Source organism: Mercenaria mercenaria, chromosome 11 (genome assembly GCF_021730395.1).
Source record: "Mercenaria mercenaria strain notata chromosome 11, MADL_Memer_1, whole genome shotgun sequence".
Lineage (NCBI taxonomy): Eukaryota > Metazoa > Mollusca > Bivalvia > Venerida > Veneridae > Mercenaria > Mercenaria mercenaria.
This window is the reverse complement of record NC_069371.1, coordinates 26,908,548-26,914,111: the sequence shown is the minus strand read 5'-3', so window position 1 is coordinate 26,914,111 and position 5,564 is coordinate 26,908,548. Positions and strand designations below refer to the sequence as shown.

At 33.5% G+C, this 5,564-nt stretch overlaps 1 long non-coding RNA gene across 1 annotated transcript; it reads right to left on the bottom strand.

Annotated features, from left to right (window-relative positions):
- Positions 1-1,101: 1,101 nt before the first annotated feature.
- Positions 1,102-2,494, bottom strand: LOC128546861 (uncharacterized). The gene is made up of 3 exons (XR_008366191.1): positions 2,222-2,494; positions 1,861-1,982; positions 1,102-1,257 (listed from the first exon to the last, which is right to left on the bottom strand). It is a non-coding gene; the product is annotated as an uncharacterized LOC128546861 (long non-coding RNA).
- Between the last annotated feature and the right edge of the window lie 3,070 nt (positions 2,495-5,564).

Sequence of the window (5,564 nt, the reverse complement as noted above, 5' to 3'; positions counted from 1 at the left end):
CTATAATTAAATGTAAAATATCGCACAAATATCTTGACGTATGACAGGTCGACCATTTCATATTCTGACTTTGGATTTCTAATATATGTTACTGTTAAACACTGTTGAAGAAAGGTGCAAGATTGGTTTGAATGTATCAAAGCAGTATGGTGTAAATATGACTGCATTATATTATATGTGAACAATAACCTATACAATATGCGTAGGCGTAGGAGCAGCAGCAGGGAGATGAAGAACCAATTTTCGAAGACAATGATTTATTATCCCCCGCCGATGAAATCGGGAGGGGGATATTGAAATGGCGTTGTCCGACCGTGCGTCCGTCCGTCCGCAGCCATTTCTCAGTAACTAGCAGGTAGAATTTCATAAAACTTGAAATAAACATGAAGCAACATACTGCGATGATGCTTGTCAAGATTTTATTGGATTGGTCAATGTCCCTTAGAGTTATTGCCCTTGATTTAATGAAAAGTCCACGTCTCCGTCCGTCCGCAGCCATTTCTCAGTAACTAGCAGGTAGAATTGCATAAAACTTGAAATAAACATTAACCAACATACTGCGATGATACCCGTCAGGTTTTTGTTTGGATTGATCGATTTCCTTTAGAGTTATTGCCCTTGATTTAATGAAAAATCCACGTCTGCAGCCATTTCTCAGTAACAAGGTGGTAGAATTTGAAACTTGAAATAAATATGAACCAACATACTTCGATGATGCCCGTCATTTTTTTAATTGGTCAATTTTCCTTAGAGTTATTGCCCTTGATTTAATGAAAATTCCACGTCCGCAGCCATTTCTAAGTAACTTCTTGGTAGAATTGTATGAAACTTGAAATATGAACCAACATACATCGATGATGCCCGTCCATTTCTTTTTTGGATTGGTCAATTTTTCTTAGAGTGATTGCCCTTGATTTAATGAAAAATCTACGTCCGCAGCCATTTATAAGTAACTAGCTGGTAGAATTTCATTAAACTTCTTTCATTCTTTTCCATAAAACATTTATTATAAAAGTGTGAAGTTGTGTACCCACACCTGGTTACCACCTTGCCTTGGTCCCATCTCTCCACCCCCCCGCCCAAAAAAAAAATTTTTTTTTTCATTCCTTTCATTGAATTTGAATGTTATTTAAGTGTATTACCCAGCAAATATTGTGTTGCTTTGGCGCGATTAAGGCTTGCATCTCATAAACTTCGTGTTGAAACTGACAGATATTCTCAGAATAGAAACGACAGACAACAGCGCCATTGCAGAATCTGTAATAAAATAGACATTGAAGATGAATTTCATTTTGTATTAATCTGTGAGGCATATCACCAATTGAGAAGACTCTATATCAAACCATACTTTTACAGACACCCTAGTGTTTATAAATTCAATATGTTAATGGAAACAAAAAACCATAAAACCCTTACAAATCTTAGTCGGTATGTGTATGAAGCCTTCGCTATGCGAAATGCTAGATTAAACAATTATGGTTAGCTGTATATATTGCATTGTGTTCCATCTTGTACAAATTTAAATTAGTTTATTAAACTACTTTTATATCTGTAAACTACTAAGGCAGATTCTACTACCTATTGGGCTTATGAGCTATTTGTAAAATATTTGTATACATGTATATATGTAAAATACTTTGGTGAATTCACTACCTATAGAGTTACATAGGAAGCTTAAGAGTTAGCCTAGTTGTTTTGTAGAATGCTGATCTTAAGTTAAAATTTGTTCACTTATTGTCAATATAAAACATTGATCATGTCTATATCAAGTACAGTATAGTAAAAAGTCAATCACTTTGTATCAGTAAATACGCATACTAGATCATATCTAACTACGACAAAATATGTGTACTGCAGTACCTTATTTTCTCTGCATATCAAGACTTGTTGTTGTTGTTGCTGTTTTTCGATGCTGTACAATATCACATATTCCTACAATCCCCGTGCGTGCCACTGTGTCAGTTATACCTTTAACAATGATGCTGCAACAAAGAATCATGAAATTATCATTTCTGGATATAGAATACGCAATTTAAGTACAATTTGATACCTCAATTCATTAAATCTGGCAGAAACATTGTGAAAGCACTGAAACACGTGACGTGGTATGACCAGTTTATAAAACTGCATTTTTTATATGTCAAGCAAATGTCAGCTTATAACACCCTAGTAAACATATACTACATTTATCAGTCAAAAGAATTAAACTCAAATCATTTACCTGTTACAATTATACAGCCGGATATTTGAGGTTAATATATCCAAAACACATGTCCCAGTTTTTCAGCTGTTGCAAGCTTGGTTTACACACTGACTACGCATGCCCGAATATGTACGAACCGTGATATCGGATTTCCTTATTTGGAGGTGTCACTATGTAACCGTTATCAAATTGAATGACTCGATTTACGATATAGTGTATTGACTGGCGATGTAGACTGTTCCAAATATGGTAAAATTTACTACGGGTTTATTCTGAAAAAAAAAAAAAAAAAAAAAAAAAAAATGTTTTATATGAGCCGCGCCATGAGAAAACCAGTATATATTGTTTTTTTCGAGCAGCCTGTCTACTGTAGACTGGAAATCGAGCATCTACTTTGGTAACATTTTGCTAGATAGATAGTTAGATATAGTCGTTATAAAAGTAAGAGTACCATGATTGACAAAATGTGTTAATATTATTGCTATAATTTGAAGAAAACCACCCTCACAGCTCAGTATATAACTTGTGAACAAACTACTGGTATAATTATAGATCTATAGATCTGTTAATTATTGATTTATTTTACAGTAACTATGACCTTATTGTTAAGCTATGTTTATTGTAATATGTATATATGTATGACGAGAAACTGTGTACAGTTTAAGTCAATAAAATATTCTTCTTCTTCTTCTTCTTCTTATTTTAACTTCTTTTCAAACATTCCATGAATATTTATCAACATGCAAAGTTGTACCGTTCCCCCACCCCACTCATGCCCACCACCCCGATCATCCCCCACCCAATTTGTTTTTTACATTTTTAATTTTCCATCAATATTTATAATCAACATGTGAAGTTTTGTACCCTCATCCGGTCACCCCCCGCTCTCTCTATCCCTCTCTCTCTCTCTCTCTCTCTCTCCCCCCAAAAAGCATTCATTTTCTGTTAAATTGATTTTGACTAGTGAAAATTATTTGCTTCTTAGTAACATCCTTAACTTTTTGCCGAATACATTTCTTTTGCCATTCCTCAACACAAACCCTTTCAGCGGGGGATACAAATTCATCGAATTTGCTTGTTTATTTTATTATTTATTCATTTATTGCTTTTCTTGGCTAAACATGGCATTAAATCTAGAGAATTATGTTTATTTTACCTAGAAAGGCCCGGGCCTATGCAGGATCTTCAAAGGCATAATTTATCATATTGATAATTTTCAAAAGAGATCATGTTATATCGTATAATATACGTCAAAATGTTTTAGAGCTTCTGTACACAGCAAAATGTCCATAAAAGCACCATACGTGGTTGGCTGCGCCCATGCTGGATCATTTATTTTTTAGGACATTAATTATATATGTATAAATTTCAATCTTTTTGCCTATTGTTTATGGCAGTTGTCAAAACTGAAAGATATAATTTGAATCAAACTCTTCCTAATTTGAATATATAATCAAAAAATTATCAGTCAAAGGGCTTGGGTTTAATTATTTCATGTACTCACGCAGATCACTCAAAACAGAATGTGTTTATTTTATTCGTGCTTACTGGTTATTTTAAAAACAAAAGTGTAACAAAAACTATTCCGCAAAAAAGAAAAAAGAAAATGCCCACGGTTCACTCTAAAAACATCTGGTCATCAAATTCTGACTTTCATAGAAAGAAATTCTTGGCTCCACAAAATACCACCCATCTCCCGTGAAAAGTTCAAATGGTCGGCCCTTAAGACAATCTCTGCTATGAATATAAATAAACCAGCATCCAGGTGGATGAAATAAATTAGTATCGATATGAAGAATAATGGTTATGGCCGCAAAGAAATGATATACAAATGCGACTCTGTTTGAAATGATAAACTTACAATGTAGGCATAGGAAATAGAGATCAATATAATTGCACCTTTACTAATCCTACCAGGTGTTCTGTATTACAAAAAGTGGATCTATTGTGACATTTTGATACAAGCAAAACTGTATTATCTGCACTATTATTTACCTACTGGTACTTCATTTTATTATTGGCTTGTTAAAAGTTAATTTTTTACCATATGTAAGTTGACAGAATCATAGGAACCATGTCTTGAGGGGTAAATCAAACACAAATGAATAAATCCTTAATGATTTTGTTGTGCAAAAAAGTATGATATTGTGTTTAAAACAGTTTTCATTTTCCACTCAATTGTGTAATTGCAAGGGAAGTAAACTAATAGATCTCTACTTATAAGTACTAGCCTAAGGCAAGAGTTGTCATTCTTTGTGGATCACAACTTTAAATTAAAAATTAAAACTTCTGTTATTGATAATAACAAAACTATCATAAACTCCACATTTGTGAAATCATTTTTGGTTATTTCAAGGACTTGGAAATTACTTTCAAGACTTTATTTAATGTAATATTATCATTGAAAATTTTAGGGCCTATCTCTTTACAATGTCATAATTTCATAATAATCAGGCCTTCAAGACGCTCCCGTGATACCAGTTCATTTTCTTTTACATTCATTTCGGCGTAATAAATGTAGTAGCAGCTATTGATATTGGAGGAAAATAATCTGACAGTAACAGCTCCCTTACGGGTGCAAGTCGAAACACAAATATGTGAGTGTTTTGTCTTCGTTATTCAGCAATAGTCCATTAAGTCACATCAATTATTGTTATTATCACTTAACCCCATACACTTTGTCTGAAATATCCGTTATGATTATACCCTTTGAGAGTTCGCAGTCATTAGCAGATGATGTAGAAGTCTGGCATTTAAATTTTATTTTAAAACTAATTAGGGTCTCTTTTATCTTTGCGTTTTGCGCCATACACAAGAAATAATGGTTAAATGCATTCGTCTACATAATTATAGTTTTGACATTTAAAAGAGATTTGACAGACGGAGTCCAAATCAAGCCGCAGTATACCTGTTACATGAGCCTGTGTGTATAAATCGATATGAAACATTTTATTTTAAATTATTCCTAAAGTTACAAGAAATGTGTTTATGAACTGTGAATCAAATGGCGAAATGCTCAGATTAGCGCATTATGGAAAAATAGAAATACAAAAGAATAAGAAAAGTGTAGTGATATCTATGTGGTGAAGTTGTAAGTCTGCGAGTAGCTTAAGTAAGAACCGGATCCCAGAGAAAAATAGTTCCTGTAACTTGAGCAAACAGACTGGTCAATTACGGAAATTCAACATTAAAACAAAATGTACAGACGAATAAATTCTATGAACAGATTCTTTGGAAGCATAAAATGCAACAAAGCAAAACAATAGCAGACTTCATTGGGTCTGTTTATGAGAGATAACACATGCAACACCGTTCATGCCCCGAGCACTAGTGGAATTCTTGAAACAACTCTATCCATTAG